Below are 27,179 nucleotides of genomic sequence, written 5' to 3'. Positions count from 1 at the left end.
TTCCTGTCTGCCCTTCCCTAGGAGAGTCCTATTGGCAGCGAACGAGGAAGCTAGCCACTGGAAGGGCCTCTGTGCTCTGCTTGGATGGGGCGTAGTCTCGGGTGGTGCAGACAAGCTTTATTCAGCCCCTCCCTACGAGGGTCTGGTTTCTGAGTTGCACAGTAATGGCCGCTGGCTTCACACACCTCCGAGAGATCCCCGCCCACTGCCGGACAGTCTGGCCTCTCCCTGTCTGGGGCTGTCTATCAGCGCAATAGGGTGGTTCTGTTTTCCTCCCGAACCAGAAAGCCAGCCATGCATTAGCTGTCCGCCCTCTTTGCGCAGGGAGTAAGCCGGTAGCAAACTTGGCCCGCCCTCTCCGCACTCCACAAGCAAGCCGGCAGTGAACTCTGTGGCCGCTTTTTCGCGCGTACAGTTTTCCATACCTTCACAGTTCCTGAGGTTCAGCGGGCTTTCTTTCTCCTTCCCAGATGGTAGAGCCTCCCCTCAGCCAGCCGTCCGGCGCTTCAGGGTGATGTTTCTCCTGTTTTTCAGTTCTAAATGCAAACTTGTTGTGGTAGGCTGCATTCGGGTGTCTGCCCTATGCCGCCATCTTGGTTCTTCCTTATTGGGTGAATTTTGACAAATGTATAGATATGGAACGTTTCCATGGCCTCAGAAAGTTAAATAAATTTCCATCCTGTGTAAACAACCACTGTTCTGATTTCTATCACCATAAATGAGTTTTGCTGTTCTTGAATATTGTATTAGTAGAATCACACAGTATGTACTTTTTTGCATCGGTTTCTTTTGCTTCTTATATTGTTTTTTGGTTTCATCCATGTTGTTGCATGGATCATGTAACATTTAACTCCTTTTTAATTACTGAGTAGTATTCTACCACATTGTGATACCTCAGTTTGTTTGTCTTTTCACCCACTTGGGGGGTATATTAGGGTTGCTTTGGCTATTCTGAATATAGTTGATATAGATATGTTTTCATTTATTATGGGAAAATATCAAGGAGTGTAATTGTTGCATAATAGCGTAGGGGTATTTTTTTGTTTATTTATTGGGATGACATGAGTTAATAACAAATAAAGGTTTCAAGTGTACAATTTTATAATACATCTTCTGTATACCATACTGTGTCTTCACCACCCAAAGTCTAGCTCCCCATATATACCCAGTGGAGGTAGGGCCAGCTGGGTCTGGGTCTTGCGTGATTTTGAGGCGCATGTGGGTAGGCAGGGACTTGACTCTGGATCCCATGGTGCGCCCCAGACTCCGACAGGAAGAAGATTTTCATATACATTTTACTAATTTTCATTTCTGACACATCTATTATAGAGAAAGGACAAATAGCAATATTAAAATATTTCCTCTAATTCCCTTTTAATGTGCACGAATTTCGTGCACTGTGCCATTAGTATGTGTGTGTGTGTATTTATTTATTTATATGAAATTGCTTTACCTTTTGGGGATTATTAGAATTTCACCATAGGAGTGAAGAAATATTTGGGAGCTGAAGTGATGCTCTAAGCCACTGTTCCCAAAGGGTGGTACATACGTGTGGTACTCAGGATGGTTTCGGGACTTTTACAAATGCATATGATTAAAAATAACTATTTGTTTTAACAAATAGTAGAAAAAACAAAATCAGCGTATTATTATGTGATTCCGTGGATATATTGCTTAGCATGAAGCCAAGTTGAACAGGCAATTCAATAAAATAAAAAAAAAAACACCACACAACACATTATATAACAGTGCAGGTATGACGAAACATATGTAGAGATGAGTGGTGGGTTAGGAAACTACCCCTGTCAAACAATATAGCTAACAGATAAGAAAAACAAGGTCCCAAGATGTAAGGGATTTGCTCAGAGTAGGACTAGATCCCCAAAGTTACCTGGTTCCTGGCTCATTCTCACCGGTTACTTCCCTCTTGTAAGAAGGGGAAGGGATCTTAACCACCACGTAGCCCAGTCCCTGGATCCAAAGTCAGATTATTTGCAGAAGCAGTCTGCAGTTTGCTTAGACCACAAAGTCAGAAGGAGTTCATTCATAACACGTCCAAACTCCAGGAACCCTGAGTTTGGAAGGAACCAGATGCCTAAGGAATGAGCACCAGGATTTTGGTAATTCTCCTCCTATGAAATTGTTGGGGGGAAAGAAGGACAGAGCAGAACGGGCAGTTTGTCTCTCCCACCACGGCCTCCCACCCCTCCCTAAAGTTAAAAATGGCCTTGACAAGTAGATGCTAGAACTGTGCTTGAGTGCCCTTGTGGGCAGTCTGCCCCCAAACAGGTTTTTCAAGGCCACAAAGAGAGCTCTGATTGTTCACAGAAATAGCTTCAGGCAGCTGGAAACATGTAAGGGCACAGCTTTCCAGAGGACTGTCATCCTCGAGTCTTCACCAACCCAGTAGCTAGGTTTACAAAAAATAACTCGGTTAGAATTCTAGCCTTTGCTGATCCCCACAGCACTGACAGTGAAAAGGGCAGGCATTGGAAATGCAGGCACGGACTTGAACTTCTTAGAAAATATAACTGACAGTGGGAGGAGGGGTCCTGCTACTCTTTCTCTTCTCTGAAATAGATTTTATGTTCCTTGCGGAGTCACCCTGACCTCTACAGTTGGGTAGCTGCTCATTCTTCCTCTGTGTTACCCTCAAAGTGTTGGGTTAGTGTATGACTTGCTGAGTCTACCCTTCAAAGGAAGTCCAAGGAATCAGAGCATGCAACACCCACCTAACCTCAAAGGGGATGAACCATGTCTACATTTCCCAGTCACCCCTGCAAGAGCTCAGCCTTGAGGTGGATAGTACCGTACTTTATCCTACAGCCAAACCTGATAAAGTGCAGGAACCCCCTCCACCCACACCTCCTTCCCTTCTCTGCCTGGTGTGAAGGGGAGCCCTGAGAATTTGATAGTGGATAAGTTAGACCAGTAACCTCAGTTCCAGAGCTCCTGTCTTTTGTAGGCTCGGATAGAAGAGTGGAAGCGGAAAGCCAAATATCTCTACATTGAAAATAAAGAGGAATTTCAAGGTGCCTGCTGCCAGTCCTGGTGGAGCGGTCAAGGAGGGAAGGAAACAATGTGATATCAGTCTGAGCACTGAGATAGAAGACAGAATCGATTCTATGGCTGGAGGTCAAGTTAGTTCTGAGCAACAGAGTGTTCCCTATCTGTCACCCCCAAGCCTTCAGAAAAGCCTGCTGTATACAACAGCTAGTGTTGGTGGTGACTTGGGGTCATGCATAGAGTGGGTAGAAGCACCCATAACAGAAGGTGAAGAATTGGGAATAAACTGGGGCACTGGCACAAAGCTCCTCTCAGGCACATGATGGAGACCATGAAAGTGGGGAAGTAGGAGTCGGGGTCGGGTGAGGCAGAGGGACTGAGGGGGCTCACACCTGGATGGGCCTCACTTTATAGGGGTGGTTTGGACCGTGGGATACCCACCTTCCCAACCATGGGAGCTAACTGATAGGGAGCCTTCTTGTTAGAATGCTGATTCATCCTTGGCCATCACTCATTAGCCCAGACCTGGGAACCTCTGATCAGGGCCTGGAGTTTTGGTCTTGGAATGGAGGAATGGTTGTCTTCCATGACCGAGGCTGTGGAAAGTAAAGCTCATGGTGTCTGTCAGCAGCCACATTTTCCATTTGGTAGGGAAAGCCGCCACAAGGAGAAGGAAGCCGGTGGCCTGAGAGAGGGAGGAGATGAGGGAAGAGATGGTGATGGAGTCCTAATGACATCTAAGCCTCATTGCCTAAAGAACCAGTTTGGTCTCTGCCCTTTGCATCTAAGAGTGCCCCCTGGACACCACTCACCATATCCTCATCCCTGACACCTGTATGCCCCTCCCTCTGGAAGTGGGGAGCTTAGACAAGGGCGGAGGGAAAGGCCATCCTGAGGATTGAAGCTTCTTAGCTCCTGTATCTTCACACTACCGCTGTCCAAAATTATATATTTTTGTTTACTGATTTGTATGCCCCTCTTCCCCAGGAAAATGCAAAGTTCCGCTCTCTTATTTACTGTGGTGTCCCTAGAGCCTGTGACATAGCAGGCGCTCATGAATAAGTGAATGAATAAATAAATGAACGAAGAAATCAGGCTTGAAATTAGGACACTGTAGACCCCCTACAAGGTCACAATTGCAGCAGAAAGATTAGAGGGCCAGATACTAGGCCCAGGACGTTCGAAATTTTTGTGTCCAAGCTATCTGCTGACCAGGGTGTGAAAGTATACTGGGGGGGCAAGCCTGAATGCACAACCGGTGCTTCAGACACCACAGAAAAAGAGCAAGGGACCCTGGTGGGACAAATGGGCTGGAGAAGTTCAATGCAGATGACAAAGGTTTCAGGCAGGACCGGGGAACTGAAAAGCAGCTGTAATTAGAAAGCCTGGGCTTTCAAAACTGCCTGGAGGTCAGAAGGGCTGTGCTGGCAAGCTGGGCCAGGAAATGGACACAGAGGCCCTTCGGGCTGGGCTGACATAATTGGACAGAGATCAGCAGCCAGTTGCCATGGTAGCAGCCAATCCAAGCAGCTGAGTGTGAAGCAAGAAGTCAAGGTTTCTAAAGAAGGGGCTAAAAGAGATGCCTTTGTTCCTTCCCTGAGGGAGTTGCTGTCAGATCCCCGTGGAGATGATGCCACATGGGGCCAGAGCCAACTGCTGGCCGCCATGACCCGGAAGGGACCACATGAGGACCCAAGGGGCTGGCTGGGCTGGGGAATGACAGGTGTCATTCCCCGTAGCTGTTTGTGCCTCCCAATGCAGAGCGGTGGCCATGGCGTGTGTATCCAAGTCTGAGGGTGCAGTGTTCCAATGGCAGCGCGGCCTCTGAGCCGCTCTGTGACCCCAGGAACGATGGGACCTGTCTCCTTACATGTATGGAGGGACCATGAGGATATGTCCCCCAGGCAGTTGAAAGGATTATGAGAAGTGATGCAGGCCACACAATCACTGAGTGAGTGCTGCATGCTATTGTCATTGTTTTGACAAATAGCACAACTGTTTTATAGCTGCTTCCTCAGAGGGTTCAGTCCCGGGGAGTAAAGCCATGTTGTGCTAAATTTGGGGGGGGGGGGGGCCAAAAAGGCAGCCAACTGAGAGTAAAAAAGCCCCAGGAGCCCACCAGTTAGATGAACAATGCGGTGTTCAGAGAGAAGACATGTGTAAGGCAGTCTTGAGAGCTGTGAGCCATCGGAGAATCCTTCCCTTTTGTGCTTCTGGCCAATCGGTGGGCCTGGACAGGATACAGAGATGAGGCCACCATCTCTTCTCCTTCCACAGCAGGAGAGAAAAAACCATGGAGAAGACTCTGGAGGGAGTGCTGCTGCCTCAGATGTTTAGGGAGGGGAGGAGAAGCAGGGGAGGGAGCGCTGCTCGGAGAGAGCAGGCCAGGCCCGAGGCAGACGAGTAAGGACACAGCTATGGGACAACCCCCCTCCTGTCCTATGCCCTCCCCAGAAGTGCCAGGAGATACAGACATCCCTATTTGGACTCTGGCGCAGTCCTCTGTTGCTATGGCAACTCGGTGGGCTCTTTGGCGGCAGGAAGAAGGCAGTGGCTGTGTGGAATTCAGCATTGGAAGCAGCAGCTCTGTCCCTCTGCTGTGGTGGTCACGGCATTTCTGAGTGATGAGGACACGTTCCCTCTGCCATCTCAGGAGGCCAAGGGGAAGCCCTGGGACCTCAGGGCTGTCACTCGTGGCTCCGCCTACTCCCGTCTCAGCATGAGGGCCCAGGCTCCTCCATGGAGAGGCAGCCTCCCTGAGCGTTTCCTCTTCATTTTCCTTGTTGATGTTTTCATTAATTCATTTGTTCATTCATTTAACAAGTGTATCCTGTGTACCTACTGTTCAAGGTTCTAGGGCCGGAGAGGGAATAAGACAGACAAAGCGCCTGCCAGCATGGAGCTCACTGCTTTGTGGGGAGCAGACAGTACACATGTGAATGGAGAAACTGGGCCGAGAGGGTGTTGATTTTTCTTCCTTTTTTTCTAAGAAAAATAACAATTTTCAGGGGAATATTCTTCTGAAAGCTTTCATCAATGAACTAATAAACTGACCTTAAAGTTTCAAAAAAAAAAAAAAAAAAAGAAACTGGGGAGGCAATGAACAGGGTGGTATCATCTATGGAAATTGGCGGCAGTGGGCCGCTTGGAGCGAGTGGCAGGGAAGGTCTTTCTGCACGGAGCTTGGTAGCTGAGAAGGAAGCATGGAGCTGCTTTGTGAGTGAGGACTGTTCCGGGGAAGAGCCAGTGCAGAGGCTCACGCAGGTGGGGCCTGGCGTTCAGAGGAGGAGAAGGAGGTGAGTTGTGAGGGCAGCGGAGGAGGCAGCTGCAGAGGCAGCAGGGATCAGACAGAGCCCTCTGGCCTTGCAAGGGAGCCTGCATGCTACTCTGAAGGCAGCAGGAAGCCCTGACAGGTTTTAAGCAGGAGAGGGAAGTGGCCTGACATGTTTTTACAGGCTCTGCTGGTCTGGTGGACGATGGTCTGTAGAGAAGTGAGAGTGGAGGCAGGGGGGCCAGCGGGGAGACTGGAACCGTGCCCAGGTAGGAGCTGGTGCTGGCCTGGCCTAGCCTGGCCTGGGATGTGGTGATGGAGATAGAGAATTTACAGTAAGCCCCAAAGGGTTGGCTGGGGACTGTGGGTGGGAGAAAAGCGAAAGGATCACTCGTAAGTGTCCGAGGCTGCGGAGGGAAGAAACTGCACGAGTCCCAGCTCTGTGGCCTGGCTGGAGCTTATTTACGTTGTTCCAGAGCCAATTTCATGTCCATCATGACAGCTCTGAGGACTAAAGCTAAAAGGAAGTTTTCTATAACACACTCATGGGGAAGAAAACAATTATTCTAAAAGCCAGCTGCTAGGTGTCCTATGGTGGTGGCAGAAATCACTCGGGGCAATAGCTGTTCTTTTGCGAGGTGGACATCTTGAGGGGTCTTTCGCAGCCAAGATGATGCCCTCTTGGACATGATAGGAACTAACATATCAGGTACTTTAAGCACACTCTAAGGCAGGGGTCCTCAAACTTTTTAAAGTGGGGGCCAGATCACGGTCCCTCAGAGAGCTGGAGGGCCGGACTATATGAACTACTAATTCCTACTGTAACACCTCGGCTGCGCTCACTGCCCAAAAAACCTGGCGGGCCGGATCAGACTCTTCTGCGGGCTGCATGTGGCCCGCGGGCCGTAGTTTGAAGACCCCTGCTCTAAGGGAACCCCTTCTACATGCTTTAAACACATTCTAATGTAACCTTCCCTACATAATAAGAAACGGGAGCTCAGAGAGGCTAAGTAACTTGCCAAAGATCACACGGGGAGCATGTGGCGGAGCCTGGATTTGAACATATGAAGCCTGTTAACCACTCTGAAAAACCAAGGGAGTTAAATTGCTGGCACAAATAAGAATAAATAATAGAAGCTGTCTCATTGACCGTGGAAACGGGAAAGATTTGGGGAGATGGCAGAAGGCCCTTGGGGAAGAGGAGGTGACCTGGCAAGTTACCATGAGAAGCTCAGCCAGTGGCCCCTGCCAGGATACAGTGCCCAAGGCATTTTCAGAAGAGCGCTGCCTGGGACTTGTAATCTGTTTCTCGTTCCACACTGTGCTATGACCCCTCTCCTTTACCCACAACCCTCAGTAAAGTCGATGGTGTTTGGGAAACGAAAGAAGGAAAAGCAGCGGCAATGATGAGCATGTCCCAGAGGAGAGAACAGAGAGGCCGATAGCATATTCAAGAACAGGACAGGGCCTGGCGTGCGTAGCTCAGTGATTGAGTGTCGACCTATGAATTTGGTTCCTGGTGTGGGGTGTACAGGAGGCAGCCGATCAATGATTCTCTCTCATCATTGATATTTCTATCTCTCTCTCCCTCCTGTTCTCTCTGAAATCAATAAAAATAAAAATAAAATAAAAAGAACAGGACAGGGACAGGAAGTGATCAGACAGTACACATATAAATAGAGAGACTGGGAAGGCAGTGAACAGAGCGGTACTTAAGCTACCCTGGGATCTGCAGCAGTCCTCGGGAGGGAGCTGGCCTTGCCAGGGGATGTGAAATGGGGAAAGAAGCCATTTTATTTGGATGTTGAAGGATGGGCCATGGGTGAAGACTGGAGAACTTGAGGAAATCAGACCACTCATAATTTAATTGCATCACAATCTGAGGAACACAGCATCCCCAGAAAGAAGCCCCGTGGAATGACAAATTCTGTCTGGGTCAGTACAGTCAGCCATCAGCAGTTTGCTTAAAGGGTCGGTTGATGGCAGCCTCCCTCCTGAAGTCTTTTTAAAAAAAGATATTTTATTGATTTTTTACAGAGAGAAAGGGAGAGGGATAGAAAGTCAGAAACATCAATGAGAGAGAAACATCGATCAGCCGCCTCTTGCACATCCCCTACCGGGGATGTGCCCGCAACCAAGGTATATGCCCTTGACCGGAATCGAACCCAGGGCCCTTGAGCCCACAGGCTGACGCTCTATCCACTGAGCCAAACCGGTTTTGGCTCCCTCCTGAAGTCTTAGAGCAAATATACATTATGCCTGCATCACTCCATCCCAAGTCCTGCCTCCCCTCCTTCCACGTTTCCATATTGCTTTATTAATCCAGAGAGGAGGAGGGGAGAATGAGGAGGGGGCTGCTCTCCCAACAAGCCCTGTATGTTGGCTGTTCTCTGACCCTGATCCTGATGACAGTGCAAGTGGTGCTTTATTTTTTTAGCATTTGCGTTGCCTTGTGGATTTGCATGCCTCTTTTTGCTTGTGAACCTACATCAGTTTTGAGTCACAATCTCCATGGCTAAAACAGCAACCTTGTACAACTCACTGTGTCACTGCCTACTGGAGACCCATAGCTTTCTTTTTGGAGGGTAAATTGGAAGTATCTTCGCATTTTAAATGTGCATACCCTTTACCTGCAATATTACTCTTCTCTATTTTAGAGAAATTATTTCTCCTTTGCAAAGTTTTCATATATAACACTGGCTGTAAGAACAAAAAATTAGGAACAATTTAAATGTCCATCAAGAGAAAATCCTTTATAATAAAGAGGGAATATGCTAATTGACCTTCATGCTGTTGCAAAAGATGGCGGCACCCACAGCCAATAAGGAAGGAATATACTAATTGACTGCCATGTCCTCAAAGATGGCAGCGTCCACAGCCATAAAATGGAGGTGCTCAGTTCCCTCAGCCCTGCTGGGGAGGCAGGCATGTGACTAGGGGGCGGGTCTGGCCTTGCCACGCACTTGCATCCAGAGTCCCCCAGTCCCCTCAGCCACCCGGCCACACCAAAGCACACAGGCAAGCCTCAGATGGCAGCTGCCCAGTCGCCCAGGGCCCCCCAAGGCTCAGGTAACCAGGGCCGGCCGAGGCTTGCACTGCCGGCAGTGGCAGCAGCAGAGGTGTGATGGGGCATCGCCTTCCCCTGATTGCTGGGTCACCTCCCACCCCTGAGGGCTCCCAGACTGAGAGGGGCAGGCCGGGCTGAGGGAGCCTCCCTCTAGTGCATGAATTTTCATGCATCAAGCCTCTAGTCTATATATAGAAAAGCCTAGGCGACCTTTACAACTGAACAACTGGAGCCGAAGCCGGTTTGGCTCAGTGGTAGAGTGTCGGTCTGCGGACTGAAAGGTCCCAGGTTCGATTCCGGTCAAGGGCATGTACATTGGTTGCGGGCACATCCCCAGTAGAGGGTGTGCAAGAGGCACCTGGTGGATGTTTCTCTCTCATTGATGTTTCTAGCTATCTCTCTCCCTTCCTCTCTGTAAAAAAAATCAATAAAATATATTAAACAACAACTACAACAACAAACAAACAAACAAACAAAAACAACAACTGAACAACTGGAATGACTGGTCGCTATGACATGCACTGACCACCAGGAGGCAGACGCAATGCAGGAGCTGCCCTCGGTGGTCAGTTTGCTCCCATAGTGGGAGCACTCAGCTGACAGACCCATCCTTGCACCCCACCAGCCCATCAGCAGCCACTCACTCCCTTATTAGTACTGCAGGTCCAATCTCCAGAGAACAGGCCAGGCACTGATGGACCAGCACCGCCAGCATGATCCCGACAGTGCCACTGGCCTCCTGGAAGTTGGCCTCTGACACCAAAGCCACTTCCCCTCCCTAGTTGCTCCACAAGGAAGAAAGGATATAAAAGCAGTGGCCAGGTGGCTTCCAACAACTGGTGGGAATGTCAGCGGGACGGATCCAGATCCAGAGCCAGCAAGGGTGTCCCACAGCCCATTCGGAGGGCCAATCACCCTCCAGCCCCATTGGGACCCCACCCATGCATGAATTCATGCATCAGACCTCTAGATCTTACATAAACAATGCCACATCCCTACAATAGAATCATAATGTGGTGGTTACAAAGAATGAGTCGATTTACATACCCTGCAATGGAAATAAGGCCAAGACAAAATGTTAAATGAGTGAAGTAAGCTATAGAATACATTGAATATGACCCTATGTAGGAAAACAGAACAAAAACAACCTTCTTCTCTCCCACTCCCCCCCTCCCCCCCCAAAAAAAGGCTTAAAACACACAAAATACCAAATTGGCCACAGTGGCTACTGCTGGTTAGAGTGGATATGGGTTTGGGGAGTCAAATGGGCTTTTACTTTAACTGTATTGTTTTTTTTGTGTGTGTTGGTGTTTGTTTTTTAATATATTTTATTGATATTTTACAGAGAAGAAGGGAGAGAGATAGAGAGCTAGAAACATCGATGAGAGAGAAACATCGACCAGCTGCCTCTTGCACACCCCCTACCGGGGATGTGCCCACAACCAATGTACATGCCCTTGACCGGAATCGAACCTGGGACCTTTCAGTCCGCAGACCGATGTTCTACCACTGAGTCAAACCAGTTTCAGCTCAACTGTATTGTTTGACCTTTCCCCCCAGCAGGAATATATTTGTTTATTTCCTGTGCCATTAAAAACAACTTAAAAGCTCTAAAAATAGCTGTGTCCCTGAGTGATGTGCAGAGGGAGGCTGGGCTGATTGACCTCAGGTCGGCCCGCCCTGCCCTGTTGGCACCAGAGCCGCCCTCTCCAGGTGATGCGCTTCAAGGTCAGCCCAGCTCCCCAGCCCCAAGGTGCAGGTTAGCTGCAGACAAATCTCTCCTGCCCATGAAAAATCAGGAGCATTCAGCCCCGTTACAGTTCCCGATCGTCACATATAATGACGTTAAGCCCTTAACCCGTAGCCTTTAGCTGGGTCTCAAAATAAACTGGTGACTGAAAAAGCAAGGGGTGGGGAAGGGGCGGAAGCAAAGCACAGGACATTGTGAAAAGAATTCCACTAATTGAATGAAAATAAAAACTGTGACTATGCAGACTTATGTATGCATGTTTCTAGAACCTATAACAGTGATTGCTTCTGGAGAGAGCAACATGGTGGCTGGAAGATAGGGATGGGATGGAGCCTTTATTATAGGCACTCCGTACCCTTGGAATTTTGAAAATGTGTGTTGCATAATTTAAAATAAGTGCTTTAAAAAAATAAAATAAAATTAGGCCACCAAGGGAAAACTATTAGAAAGGCCCTTTTCTAAATTCTAACAACATGGTTGGGGGAATTTCCCTTGATGTAGGGATGTAGGTGCCACTGCTATGATATCGATACATAGGCTTCTGTCTTAGGTGGTGACTCAGTTTCTCCTAAGGCACCTCGAAATGCCCTTTCAGTGACCCAGAAGTCATCCTGATGCTGCCACAGAGCACCTCTGCAGGCATTTAGTCCCTTAGTTTCTTTCTGGGGGTTTTAGGATAATAAAACACTCATTTATTATTATTCTATACTGTAGTTGGCTCATACCAATGAATTGAAGTTTCCAGAAAATAGCTGAGAAAGCTTCCTGTTGTTGCTTTCCCAGGAAACATAAATATACACAGCCACTCCAATTCCTTTGTAGAGTGAGGCAGAACCTACATAAATATAAAGTAATAAATAAGCATGCCTCTGTGAGTCAGATGGAGCCTGTACTAATGTCATGTGCCAGTTTAAATATTGTAAACCCTCCTTTGTGAGAGTGTATGTGCACACACCCACACATTTTCTTACAAGCAAGTGCTAACAACAGCAGGAAGTTATTGAAGGTCTTACACAGAGGAGTGACCCAATCAAATTCGAATGATTATTTCTTTAAAATATATATTTATTTTTTAGAGAGAGGAAGGGAGAGGGATAGAGAGATATATACATTGATGAGAAAGAAACATCATCAATTGGCTGCCTGCTGCACGCCTTCTACTGGGGATCAAGCCAGCAACCCAGGCATGTTTCCTGGCCAGGAATCAAACCAGTGACCTCTTGGTTCATGGGTCAGTGCTCAACCACTGAGCCACACCAGCCAGGTAGATTTGCATTATTAAAAGATCTCTGCCTACAGTGTGGAAAATGGAAGGGATCACAGTGAAGCCAGAGCGGACGAGGCGAGGCGAGAAGAGGTGGGAGGGGAGTCAGCTGCTAGAAGTGCTGGTGGTGATGAGTGGGATGGGCTTGGTGGGACAATAGACATGCTTTGAAATTTGTAAATTCCTCACGCAGGGACTCATTGTGACCAGCTCCAGGCGGGCAGAGCTGGCAGGCTCTCCTTGGACGAAGCTGAGGAAAGAGGAGCCAGAGGCATGCTCAGGTTGCCACCGCTCACGGAGTGAGAAGGAAACTTGAGTCCGAGCAGGAGCCCTGCGCTGCTCAGGGTTGCAGGCCTCTAATGTGTCGCTGACAAAGGGCTTGTGGAAATGATCTGCAGTTGAAGGCAGGGTGAGGCAGAGTTTCAGGCAGAGAGGCAGCACTCCCCCCTTTTTTCTTGAGTTTATTTCGGCGCACCTCAGCTCTCTTCTTTGGAAGTCCCAGTGTTCAGGGCATGACGAGCTCTGATGGAGCTGCAGCTTTAGAGACCTGTAACACCAAGAGGGAGGAGGCCTGGCTCCTGGTTCTTTTTAAAAAATATATATATTTTATTGATATTTTACAAAGATGAAGGGAGTTAGAAACATTGATGAGAGAGAAACATCAATCAGCTGCCTCCTGCACACTTCCCTACTGGGGATGTGCCCACAACCAAGGTACGTGCCCTTGACTGGAATCAAACCTGGGACCCTTTAGTCTGCAGGCCGACGCTCTATCCACTGAGCCAAACTGGTTAGGGCCAGGTTTCTGGTTCTTGACTTCATCACACACCATCTGTCATGAACCTGGGGCTTAGCCCTTAACCTCTTTGGATCTCAGTTTTTGCACCTGTAAAATGGTGCTGATCATCCGTCTTATGGAATTTAATATGAATAAACTATTAAATGCTGTTCTTACAACACAGAAAGCCACTGTCTCATAACGCAGTGATCTTTCAGGCTGTGCTCCAAGGGCCTCATAGTGAGTGAGAAGGATCCTATTTCAAAACAAGGACAGTTCCATTCTTTATTTAATTTTAAGATTTTTAAATTGGTTTTTAGAGAGAAAGGAGGGGAGCAGAAGAGAGAGAAACATGGATCAGCTGCCTCCTCCACACCCTGCACCAGGGATTGAGCCGAAAACCTGAGCATGTGCCCCGATGGGGAATCAAACCAACAACCTTTCTGGGCATGGGATCATGCCCAGTTTCACAACCCCTGTTATGCAGCATTCCTCACTCTGCACTTCGGAGATATGGGGCCTGAACCCAGGAATGGTGGACAAATCAACCACCACTTCTGAATCCTGGCCCTTTGCTGCTGAACCTTAGTGCAGTGTCAGAACTATTTGCAGCATAACAACTCTAGCAGCCAGTTCCACAGTGGGCATGTGAGATAAAATGAATTTTCACTCTTTTGGCTTTTCATTGTAGTTTGACCTTGAGTGTTCAGTTCAGATAAGAACGATAACTATTCTAAAACTTCATTTAAATAAAGAAGTTTTAAAGCAAGTTGTAGTCTTTGCTTTTGTCTTTGGTCATCTGAGCTGCATAACAAGATACCACAGACTGGGTGGCCTGAGCAGCTCTGGGGGCTGTAAGTCCAAGATCAGGGTTCTGGTGAGAGCCCTTCTCTCGGTTTATAGATGGTGTCTTCTTGCTGCATCCTCACGTGGTGGAGAGAATCTTCCTCATGACTCTTACAAGGGCACCAATCACAACATGAAGTCTCCACCCTCATTATTTCCCCAGAACTCCACCTCCGAATACCATTTCTCTAGGGATTAGAGCTTCTACATATGATTATTGGGGAGACACAGTCCTCAGCCACTTTCATAACTTTATTTTACCAACATGTATATTAGAAAATGAGGTCAGTTACTCTTGATCAGTTACAGACTGTCCATCATCCTAGTATGCCTGCCCTCTCATTTACATGTGCAAATCATACTCAGTCCTTCAAATCCTAATTCAAGTGCCACGTAATTACCTCTTCTACAGAGCTGAACTTTCACAGCATTCTATTTGCCTTGTTCATGGCATTTAATGCCTTGCAGAATTTTTTTTTTTCTATAAATGTTTTGTTTCCAACTACACCGTGAGCTCCATGAAGGCAAGGTCCCTGTCTTCACACACTTGTATTATTCCAGAGTAGCCCAGTAGTTACGCAGTAAATATTTGCTGAGAGCATGGTGTTCAACACAGGACAATCTGAGTACTAGCCCAAAAGGGTGTTTCATTTTGTTAAACTACAAACTGAAGTGCACTTGGGTTCTTTCTATTGAATTGAAAGTAGTTGCTAAAATGTAAATTCTATGACAACAGGTGGTCTTTGGTTCATGTGTCACTGATGCCTAGAAAGAGACTGGCATAGAGTAGGCCCTGAGTTTATTTTAGTTGGGTAAATAAAAGAAGGAATGGATAAATATGGTTTGAGAAAATACTGCAGCCTGGCAATGACTTTCCTGTGTTTCTCGCAGGAGGTAAGGCATTGAATGATTAGCAGGGTCTAACCACTTTTGAAACCAGCTGGACTATTGCTCTGGAAACTTGCACATTTCACATTTTCCCAAACAGTTAAGAGCTGTGGGGCGTTATGTGATTGAGGTGTGACTTTCACCCCTGACTTGTAATTTTACTTTCTCTTGCCTTGTGGAAATCTGATTATAGGTGGTCCTTTAAGAGATAAAATACTCTGCACATTTTAAAATTTATATTTGTTATCAGAATAGCTCTTGAAAATTTCATTATTTATGCTGTGCTTGGCAAATGGAGATTTCAGTCTTCCAGGGCCTCCCTGCCAAAGGTTCTGTGTGTCTCCTTGTAGGAGAAATTGTTTGATAATTTGTTGTCTAACAGGATTGGTTGAAAGTTTGCTTTACTGCTGGTTGTGCACTCATCGATGGAGAAATCCACATTCGAAGTGATTTTGCCAATCTCCAGGCCAAATACTGACATCAGAGAGGTAGCTTTTTAAAGCCTTGATATTTGTCATCCACTGTCTGGTGCATAGTAGGTACTTGAGTAAATGTCGAATTCTTGCATTTAGTCATTCAACAAATACTTATCCAGTGCCTGCCCTGTACTTGAGGTCACCAACATTAAATTCAGATTCTAAGAACATTATTGGTGCTATCTGAGTCAAGTTGGCTGATTAATGTGGGTATGCTATTATTTTCTTGTCTGGCCTAGTACTGCCAAATGGTTCAATTAAAGCAATAAAACTGAAGAGGGCTTGATCTTCCTTTCACATTTGTCATTAACAGGGGCTTGGTTCTCTGCTAAAAAGGCCCTGGTAGAAATTTTATTGGGCCCTTTGCCTACTCAAACTACTATATAACCATTAACTAGTTAATCCATATAGGTCCTTAGGGAGGCCTGGCAGAGCTATTATCTTTACATCACTGGAAGCCAGGTGGCTTGTTCAAGGCCGCTGAGTAAGGCCAGAGCCTATTCACAAAGTGACAGATGGAGTCCCGCCCTTCTTTGCCAGGATTGGTCAACGCCCCCTCATCAGCCCTTCGCCGTCCCCCCTCCCCCCCCCATACTAGTAAAAGCAGCTCCACTTGCCACCTTCTAGCTCTATCCACTTGTGACCTCCTGCTGACTGTCTTCTTATCTCCAAGAAGCCCCCTGGTGGAAGTGCTGGTCCTGGAAGTGAGGCCTAATGGCCTTCCATTTCGGAAATTATGTGACATCAACAACTAGAGCTTTGGAGAGTCAGGCATCTTGGGTTCAAATCTTGACTTTGTCGCTTAGCGGCCGTAAGACTTCAGTCAAGTCATTTAGCCTTTCTCCAACCTCAGTTTCCTCCTGTATGAAACGGGGGTGTTAATAATAGTACTCACCTATGGCAATGTGACAAAAATAAAATGACACAACAAAAGCAAAAAAATAAAATGACATAATGCCTGTACGCACTTAGCACATTGTCTGTCCCATAGTAAGTGCTTGATGTATAGTTGCTATGAAATTATTGGGCAACTATTACACATTGCCCTCCAGACAGAAAGTTCAGGGACATCTAAACCAGTCAGTCTTATCTGATCTTTCCAACAAAACCCACCTGAAAAATCTGTAGAATAGAAACCAGGCTCTCAAAGTGAGATGCAGCACATCTGACCTATATACATCTGTGTTGGCTAAAACTGTGTGTGTGTGTGTGTGTGTGTGTGTGTGTGTGTGTGTGGATATAGAGATAATGAAAAAGAACTATGCCGTGCAGAACTTATTTACCTGGATGCAGCAAACTGAAGAGAAAGCAGACACACTTTAGAGAAATGCATTTATTACCTTTGGGAGGCGGAGGTGAAGTGCAGCTGAGCAACCAGGATCTTGACATGTATCTGTTTTCCTGATGCTTATGGGCTCTCTGTAAAGCCAGTGTAATGACCTTCCTACCAAGGCTGAACGCTTTGCCGATGGAGCTGCAGGTTTCTGTGGGCCTTTTGTGTACGTGAGCGTGAGTGGCTCTACTTTCATTTCTGGAATAAAGGAAGTGCAAAGACATTGACTCTGAACCCATCAAAGAAAGGATTCTGTAATTGCAATTTGGCAGCCAGTGTGCTTGGGCTGTGTGCACTCAGAAAGCCAGGGATGATCAATCCTGCTCATTTATCTGAGCCCAAGAGCAGACACGCAACTGCATCAGGCGAGAGAACATCGTGTTTGATCCCTGCAGGCTTGGGCCTGCTATGACGGGCCTGAGTAGGATAAGATCCATCAGATCTCAGCCCGGAAATCTGGACCTGCCTGTCCACTCTAGCAGCTGTTAGGCCCATGTGGCTCTTGGGCACTTGAAAGGTGGCAAGTACAAGCAGATGTGCTTCACATGAAAACACACACTGGATGGCGAAGACCTGGTGTGTAAAAGAGAATGTAAACTATTCTGTACTGAGTACATGTTAAAGTGATCATGTTTTGGATCTATTGGGAAAACTGAAATACGTTATTAAATTTAATCTCATCTGTCGCTTTGTACTTCTTTACTGTGTCTGCTAGAAATTAAGGGGCACATGGCTCATGTGTGTGTCTCGCATTGTGTTATCAGGCAGGGCTGCTCTGCACTCAGAGACGAACGGGCGAGGCAGAGTCCTCATGGGTTTGCTCCCCGGCCCCGAGTCTGGACACTTGGCTCTAGTCTGTCCCCCAGGGTGCTTCTGGGGGAAGCTGGGTTGGGCACTGTGGTTGGAGCTGAACATATGAACTAGAGTGCTCTGGGGGCCAGCGTGTTCTGCTTCCTGGGTCAGGAAAGCAGGGGGAGCTGATCTGCAAAGGGAAAGATAGGAACAAAGCACATGTGTAGGTTTGGAGGGGAAGAGATGAGACATGGGGAGTCCTGCTGGTGTTTGTGTCTCTGGTTGCAATATGTATTTGGCCCAGCTCGATCCGCACCCTTGGGTCCTGTGAGATGTCCTGAATCCTTATCATGAATGCCAACTTTTTTCACTTCATCTGAGTAATTCATACTTGAAACATGCTTTTCTTTATCACCCTAGGTCTAAACAGGAATAAATTTTCCAGGAAGTTTATAAAGCTTAAGCTTCAGTGCCTCCATCTTGCTAAGTCCCCTTCCAGAACTGATTTTGTGTTTGTACTTTTGTATTATTTTTCTTTTTTTAAAAAAGTATTTTATTGTTTTTTACAGAGAGGAAGAGAGAGGGATAGAGAGCTAGAAACATCGATGAGAGAGAATCATCCATCAGTTGCCTCTTGCACAACCCCTACTGGGGATGTGCCAGCAACCAAGGTACATACCCTTGACCAGAATCGAACCTGGGACCTTTCAGTCCGAAGGCCTGCGCTCTATCCACTGAGCCAAACCGGTTTTAGTTGTATTATTTTTCTTGAAGAGTGTCCTTCAAATTGTATATGTTTCAGGCCACATGAAATGTGGATTTGCTCTGCATATGCATTTCTTTCTGTGGTTGCAAATGCAACCCTCTGTGACTACACACACACACACACACACACACACACACACACGTGCACACGCGGGTGTGGGTGTGTATATGTAAAGATGGTCTTACTATTAAGGCACCTTGATGATAAGAAAGCATAGCTGTTTAGTGAACTCAAGAGCTGTAGTGAATATACCGTTTATGATTAAAATAAAGCATTTTCAATGCTGTAAGCCTTCTGAGGTATTGTTCATCTGAGGTCTTTGTTTGAAGCAGTGCTGAGCTGACATCATCCAGGGCGATACCACCTGGCCCATCACGTGACTGAGTCTTCCCGGACTCTCAGTGTTTATCATTTATGATCACTGCAAGTGATGTTCATTCTGGTGCGTTGCAAATGACTCTTCATTCCACACCCACCCCCAGCTCTGGGGATGCTTTGCTTTGTACTTTTTTGCAGATGTTGAGGACCAAGCTGACTAAACTTTGCAACTGCAGGATTTTGAATGAATGAATGAAATAGAGGGCCCTCTTCTCTTATGGATGAATAGCATATCAACTGCCAAGATGCACACTGAAGTCTTTAAAGATGTTTTGCCATTAATAGGGTACTGGTTAAATAAATTATGACACATCTGTATGTTGGATAAATCATGTGCTGATAAAATGAATAAAGTGGGTCAAGAAAGAATGCCAAGATGTATTATTCAAGGTGTAGAACATAATGTAGAACACAATCCCGCTCCCAGTTTCTTTGTAAGTTTAAAAAGAATATATGTAGGTACATGAATGTGCACACATATAAGTGTATAGATACATAAACATACATATGTAAATACTAGGGGCCCAGTGCACAAATTTGTGCATGGGTAGGTGGATTGGGATTGGGCCTGATGGGAGAAAGAAATGGTGGGAAGTTGGCCAGCGGGCCTGGCCTGATTGGGACCTGATCAGGGCCCGGTTGGCTAGGCAGAGGGGCAATGGGTGATTGGCCAGGGGGGCCCACCCTGATTGGGGTTGGGGGTAGACTGGGGGTGGGGTTGGTCATGGGTAAGGGCTGTGGGTGGTGGGCCAGCTGTGAGAGGTTGGCAATTGGTGTGTGTGGGGGGGCCAATGGGGGATGAAGCTGGCTAGTGGGAGGGACCATGGACCAATCAGGGTGGTGGGGGCTGGTTAGGGGTGGGGCTGGCTGTGGAGAGGGGCTGTGAGTGGTGGGATGGTCAGCCCTGCCCCTGAATGGGGTGGGGGACCGATTGGGGGCCAGCAGCCTTGGGGAGGGGCCATGGGTAGTTGGCTGGCTGGCTCTGCCCCTGATTGGAGTGGGGGGCCGATCAGGGGCAGAGCTCCCCATGGCTGTGGGGAGGTGCCGAGGCCAATCAGGGTGATGGGAGCCCATCTGGGGCGGGACCGGCCAGGGGGAGGGGCTGCAGGAGGTTGGCCAGCTGGCCTCGCCCTCTGTTGGGGTGGAAGAGGCAGATCATGGGTAGGGCTAGCTGAGGGGCGGGGCCACGGGAGGTTGGTCAATGGCCCCACCCCCCAATTGGACTGGTGCTGGCCGCAGTGGGCGTCAAAGTGACTGGTCATTCTGGTCGTTACGGTGTTCTGGTCCTGGCTTTTTTGGAAGGACCCATAACAAACTATTACCAATGAATAATTGTTACCATTAGGGAGGGTGGGAACACAAGTCATCACTTATTATTGTAGATTTTAGTGTTTAAAATTTCTAAGCTTTTACATGTATCTTAAAATAAATATACTTAGAGGCTCCGACTCCAAAGGCACTTTGGTGATAGGGAAAGCATGGCTGCTTCTCAGCAATTGGAGTGACTATTAGAATTACTGTTATAATTGTGATCTAATAGCTCATATCAACAGCAGTGATCACGCTAGCCAATGAGAACATGGGCCATTAAATGTTTTCTTCTGTATTTCTTCATGCTTAAAAAATGTTAAGACATTTTAAAATACATTTTAAAAAATTGACTTTAGAGATAGAGGAAAGGAGAGGGAGAAGGGAGAGAAACATGATCAGTTGCCTCCCAGTACGAGCCCTTGACCAGGATTACCCGGGAATTGAACCAGCAACCTTCCAATGCACAGGATGATGCTCAACCCACGGAGCCTCACTGTCCAAGGCAAGACTTATTTTTAAGAGATGTTTTCAGAGAGATTTCCTTCCTCTTTAAAGGAAGAAAGGGCCCTTTCACCTCACAGACTTTGGATGGGAAGATTCGTAGAACGGTACTATATGTACAGGGAACACAATCGGAGCAACAGTGTAAAACAAATCCAGTTTGGGAACAGATTTATTTTTTTTGTCTTTCAATGATTGTACAAAGTCGAGCAGGACTGCCAAATCGTGCCCATTAAGTTCAGGTGGGGGTGGCTGCCTAGCACTCTGCTGAGAAGCACCGAGGCCTTTCCCAGGCTTCGCTGTGGCAGTGAGCCCTGGCTGCCCCGGGGAGCAGGCTTCGTGGGGGTGGGTATCACCGAGGGACACGTTTCCCCCCATGGTGGCCTCCCCTGCCCCCCAGCATGCCAGCACATCACAATGTGCTCCCCACGATGTTCCCGCACCCCAGAGGGGGAAGCAAGCTCTAATGGAAACTCGAGAGAACAGGAAACCTGATGGTGCATGAAATTAGCAGCGCACACTGGGAGACAGCTCTGTTTATTCTGGGACAGGGTGAAAATCACAATCATTTCATGAGAGTAGGCGCTGAGACCGGAGAAAAACTGAGTGCCAGCTCAGCCAAAGGACCACCACCCCCCTTACAGATGGCCTCGTCACCCCCACCCTTGCAGAGCCTCCGGTGACTAAGGGGGAGGCGGGACTAGGGCTTTGTGCTGACAGGCGGATAGCAATTCCTCTTTAGGGTCTCGAGGGCTTTGCGCGGTGCCAGGATAGTGCTCTCTGAGAACATGGCAGTGTGGGAGCCCCTCTCACATCCCGCGTGGTTCAGGGTTCCGGTTCAGGGTTCGGGTTCTGGAGAAGGCCGCGCACAAATGAAAGAGACTAGAAGAGTATTAATTTGGGAAATGGGGGCCAGGCGGGAGCCCACCTCTAGTGGGAAGACTGCCACTAGCCTCTGGCCTTGCTATCCCTTTTATTGAGACGATGGGGTGTATAAGAATTTACATGACTATTTGGTGGGGAAGTGCCTCAGTCACTATTGTCTCAGACAGAAAGTGGTTGGCTCTGACCTTTTTTTTTTTAGAGCTTCAAGGTTGACCAGCCTTCCACATCTTTCTGTCAGTGAGACAACCATCGGTTTCTGGCATGGCAGCTGAACTGATGACCTAGTACATGGTACAGAAGGCGCCAGCCACTCACACTCCCTCAGCCGCTGCTTTCCACAGGGGCTGAGTCTTCCGTGGGATTTTCAGGCACCTACTGATGCAGCTTGTCGCCTCTGGCCAGGGATGTCTGCCAAGGCCGAGCTAACAGGGGGCAGAGGCCTTTCCCCAGAGGGGGCTTTTTGGACCTCCCTGCCGTCTGTCCTCCCTGGGTCTGGGGAGTAAATACATAGCTCCATGGTCCAGGAGGGTGTTTCCCAGCACAAAGCCCAGTGCCTGCCGCCAGCAGCCATGAACAGACTCAGTGCTTAAAATAGCAGCATCGACTGGCTGGCGTTTTCTGCTTCCCCCAGAGCTGCAGTGAGAGGACACTGCGGGGTCCGGGAGCCCTGGGAGGAGGGTGAGAGGTTTACATCGCTGCACCTGTTCACCCCTACGGCCACCACCTCTGGGGTTTGGTCAAGCCAATTTGATTTAGTATTTAAACTTTTTAATTTTTGTTTATTGGCCCAAACTCAAAGAGTATGAAGAAATTACTCCCCCTCCTCCCATATTTGGCAGATGAAGGATATGACTGAATGGGATTATTTGGTTTTCTGCTGTTGATGCTACACCCTTCGGTCCCCAAAGCCCTAAAGACAGTCTTCCAGCTACACCTGCCTTAGATAGAGCACCATTTGAGAATCTGCCCATCTTGTCATTAGAACCAGTGAGGATGCGGTCCGTGGGAGAGCATGAACAATGGGATAGGAGGGAGTGGGTGGGGCAATGGTTAGACTTTTATGTTTCATTTAACAAATACATTACACATATAGTGTGCCCACCATATAGACAGATCCAGTCCTTGTTCTGAGGAACTCAGAGTCTGGTGGGGGAGGTGGAAGAGAGTAAAGAGGGGGATAAATGGTGATAGAAGGGGCTTGGCTTTGGGTGGTGAACACACAATACAATATACAGGTGAAGTATTATAGAATTGTACCCTTGAAACCTATATAATGTTATTAACCAGTGTCACCTCAATACATTCAATTAAAAAGTTTAAAAAAGAAAAAAAAAAGAACTGAGTCTAGTGGGGGAGTTAGATCTGTTTAAAGATTCTGTTTTGCTTCTTTGATTTCCTTCATTAAACTTTGTCTGTGGCAATCCTATTAATGGCAGGATTAAGAGACAAAACCTATTAAGCTAGTTTAAAAATGGAAACTCTAGCCTCAAAACAATAGATGAAATTACTGGAATCTTATTTGCAAAGAAAAGAATTTAAAGAGTGTAATTAGAGACTCTGGTTCTTCATTGTACTTAACCACCACCTCCATCATTCTCAAGGATCCTCCTTTAGAGCACTCACTACTCGTGACCTTTCACTACATTGCAGTTGAGATTATATATATATATATATATATATATATATATATATATATCCTTATTGATTTCAGAGAGGAAGAGGAGGAAGAGAGAAGGAGAGGGAGAGATAGAAACATCAATGATGAGAGAGAGCCCTAACTGGTTTGGCTCAATGGATAGAGCGTCGGCCTGTGGACTGAAAGGTCCCAGGTTTGATTCTGGCCAAGGACATATGCCTGGGTTTCAGGCACATTCCTAGAAGGGGGTGTGTAGGAGGCAGCTGATTGATCTTTCTCTCTCATCGATGTTTCTAACTCTCTCTCCCTCTCCCTTTTTCTCTGTAAAAAAAAAAAACAATAAAAAAAATTTTTTTTTAAAAAGGGAAACACTGTTTAAAAAAAAAAAATGATGAGAGAGAACCATTGATCAGCTGCCTCCTGCACACTCCCACTGGGGATCGAGCCCGCAACCCAGGCATGTGCCCTTGGCTTGGAATCGAACCTAGGACCATTCAGTCCACAGGCTGACGCTCTATCCACTGAGCCAAGCTGGCCAGGGCCACTACATTGAAGTTTTTCTAAATTTCTTCTTTCCCCAATCTTTGTTGTTGAAAGTATTACATACCGTATTTTCCGGCATATAAGACGACCCCCTAATTTTACAGTTAAAACATAGGTTTAGGCCTATATTCGCTGTATAAGACTACCCCCCACTTCCGAGGCAACACCAGTTCTTTTTTTAATAGACAGCCTCTCTGACTCAGCCAATCCAAGCAGGCTTTTTACTAGAACACAGTGTAGCTTCGGGTACAGAACATGTACACTGTGTTCTAGTAAAAAGCCTGCTTGGATTGGCCAGAGTCAGAGAGGCGGTCTATTAAAAAAAGAACTGGTGTTGCCTCGGAAGTGGGGGGTAGTCTTATACAGCGAATATAGGCCTAAACCTATGTTTTAACTGTAAAATTAGGGGTCATCTTATACGCTGGAAAATATTTATATCCTCTTTTTTCCCCCCATTGACCCCTTCTAGCTCTCCCTGCTCCCCAACCCAAGCCTTCACCACCCTATTGTCTGTGTCCAGGGGTTATGCATATATGCATACAAGGCCTTTGATTGATCACCTACCCTCTGCTGCCTTCCTTCTGAAATTCCACAGTTTGTTCTATGCTTCTATGCCTCTGGGCCTGTTTTGTTCATCTAATTAATTTCTTCATTTCTTAATTGACTTTACTTCATTGTAGCATAGACTAATAGGATTAAGGCCTCCACAAATAAAATTACATTTGGCTTTAAAGAAACAAGGCTACGGACATATAAACTTTGAAATCGTCCTGAAAAGGTGGATCACAAGACTGGAAATATTGCGAAGTATATATGACTTTATGCAAAAGATAATTCTTTTAAAAGAAGTGTACAGTCCACATAAAACATGTACATGATTGTTCATAGCAGTGCTATTCATAATAGCCAGAAATTTGAAATGACCAAAATATCCATCAACTGATGAATGGATAAACTATTGATACATTTCAAATCATTGAATTGTGTGGCATGAGAATTATATGCCAATAAAGTTGTTATTTAAAAAGACATGTATAAATTTAAGCTTTTAAAAAATCGACTCACTTCAGGGGAAATTAGGGAAGTTTCCTATTTGCAGCCTAAGGAATTCTATCTCTAGGTTTATCTAATTTGTATGTTGAGGTTTTTGTGAATTCAGTTTTCTAGAAAGCTGGACTTCCAATAATACAAATGAGCAGAGGAGTGAAAAAACATCAGAGAGCCAGAAACAAGTACAAGTATACCCAAAGATTTTTACATGATAAAGGAGATTTTTAAAACATGTGTGTATTTAGCAAATGGTATGAGATCTATCTAGCCTTTATTTTTTTCCATTTTAAAGCTGGACTCCTACCATATTCCTTACCCCAAAATAAATTACAACTTGATCAAATATATTCATGCACAAAAGAAACTATAAAATTATTAGTAGAAAATATAGATGAATATTTTTTCTTAATCTTGGGGGTGAGGAAGAACTGCCTAAATGAAAGCCAAGTTGACATTAAAATAAGAAAGAGAAACAAATTTGACTACCTGTTTTTAAAATGCAAAATGCTTCATTATAGTGATACTATTCTCCCTCCCTCCTTTTAATTTACCAGCTCAACCCAAATTTGATTGCTCCTTCAGGATACCACAAAAATTACCCTCCTCTGGGGCATCTTTCCCAGCCACTCAGCACATATGGCCATTTCTTCCTTCTCTGAACTGTTGAAGTTGGTAAAAAAAAGACATGGATGGAAAGAGGAGATGGGTGGATTGTGTTTTACCTGTCAACTCTAGACAACTGGTAATGAGTGCTCAGGGCACTGTGTTGAGAAGGATTCTTAGTAGCCTCTGTTCTCCAAGGGAGAGCTATGATTGATTATTGCTGTCTGTCCTGGACAAGGATAGGTTATATGCATGTCCCCTGCCTTTGGGCATTATTCCTCTTCACTTGACAGTGCCATTATAAGTACCTAAAACTCAGGCACATCTTACGGTTCTTGTTCTTCTTAAAGATGTGCATGTTTGTGTTGTTATTTTATTACTTTTATATTCCCCCAGAATCTGTCATGGAGCTAGGCATTAGAGTGCCCAATAAATACTGTAACAACTCTATAAAATACTATAAAAAAGAGTATAATGGCATTCTGAAAACAGTGCTTTCCAGAAACACCATGGTTCCCAGGAATAGAAAATATCCCAAAAGTGCCCTCTGGTTTATGGTGAAGGTCAAGAAAGGTGGCAGGGAGTCAATGCCATGGAAAGAGGCACACCGTTGCTTCTTGTATTTGAATCAAGCTTCCTTACCTTCAAGCTATATAGTCACGGTGTGTGGGCTTTTATGTGGCCAGGAAACAGAGGAGTTTTTTAAACAAAGAAGGCTGCCTTAGGAGTAATAATTAAATATCTATTTATTGAAATAAATGAGTGCACGAATAAAAGAAAGAACTGAAAGCACCCCTAACATGACAGAGTGTTCTGTGGAGCTCAAGAATCACATGCCCCTGGCAAGAAGCTGGCTTGTCTTTGTCTTGAGAACAACTCCAGGTTAACAGTGCCAATTGGGAGGTCCTCCCGTGGCTGACCAAGGCTCTCCTCTCAGTCTGTGGGCTGGTTGAAATTCATTTTGGCTCCTTCCAGCGTCTGCACCCCATTTCAGCCGGCATGGGCACAGTCTCAGAATTTCTTTTTTGCAGTGGCCCTATCTCAGCACACAAGGAGTTACTCGCAGAAAGCCCAGGCCAGGAAAACTCCCTGGGTCTCTGCGGTCGGAAAATCTGTGTTACCCGAGGTGTCACAAGAGGAGTCGTCATCCCTTCTGCTCACGGCTGTTTTGAAGATGCAGACACACAGGGCAGAGGCCACGTGATAGTTCCTGGCATTTGCAGTTTACAAAGCGCTTTTACATACTACATGGTCCCGTTTAGTTGCTCTTGAGGACGTGAAAGATGAGGTCAGAGACCCACCTTCTTCCTTGAAGTCAGTCTTGCCAAAGTCACGAGGAAGGTGTCTTGTCTGCTGTCAGGAGATACTCCTCTCCCTTCCCAAGAAGGAAGCCTGGTCTCCAGGTGGGAGGAAGCCTCTCCTGAGGCAGCTGCTGGTTTGGGAAGGAAGGGCTAAGCTCCAGAAAGTGATGTCTGTGTTTTGGAAAGGAGGAGGGACTGACATTTTTAGGCGGCAAGTCTCTTCTGGGAGAGCTGGGGACAGATCTATTTTTAGATGTCTTCTCTGCCACCCACAAGAAACCCAGAAGGTAACCGAGCACCTGGTGGGTTTCCTGTGGGGAAAGTTGTGAGGGCCAGCGCGCTTCTGTGTGTTCTGAGTCACGAAGTCTGACGTCATTATGAATCGGAGGCAGAGAGAGCCGGATGCTCCCCCCCTTTGAATCATAGTTTGACTGCATGATGGCAGTGGACTTGGGGCTGGCACACATCCTCAAATCATAAATGAGTGGACACGGAGTCAGAGAACAGGAGGCGGGGATGGATGTATGCCAACCCAAAGTGGTAAATTGTATAGTTCAAGGGTGAAAGGAAACCTTGTGTTTAAGGTATCGGCTCTGCCTCTCCCTGACAGCGTGACCCCCAGGCACGTGACTTAACCTCTCTGAGCTCAGTTTCCTTAGCGATATGGTGAAGAATCATCAAATGATTTCTAAAGCCCCTTTAGCCCTATTTTCTATGCCACACAGACACAGGCA

General features: G+C 46.5%; 1 long non-coding RNA gene across 2 annotated transcripts in view; it reads left to right on the top strand.

Moving 5' to 3' along the window:
* Nucleotides 1–25,223, top strand: part of LOC311623181 — a 45,860-nt gene extending 20,637 nt beyond the window's left edge. The window contains exons 4-5 of one of the 2 annotated variants that reach the window (XR_014795111.1): nt 21,512–21,596; nt 25,096–25,223. This is a non-coding gene — a long non-coding RNA (uncharacterized lncRNA). Of the gene's footprint in view, nt 1–18,753; nt 18,921–21,511; nt 21,597–25,095 lie in introns of those variants that run through there. The other variant, XR_014795112.1, reaches the window with a different exon arrangement.
* The last annotated feature ends 1,956 nt before the right edge of the window (nt 25,224–27,179 follow it).

The sequence above is a fragment of the Pipistrellus hanaki genome, assembly GCF_964339955.1.
Source record: "Pipistrellus hanaki genome assembly, chromosome: 5".
Taxonomy (NCBI): Eukaryota; Metazoa; Chordata; class Mammalia; order Chiroptera; family Vespertilionidae; genus Pipistrellus; species Pipistrellus hanaki.
Note: the sequence above shows the minus strand (reverse complement) of the source record. Positions and strands in the feature narration are given on the sequence as shown.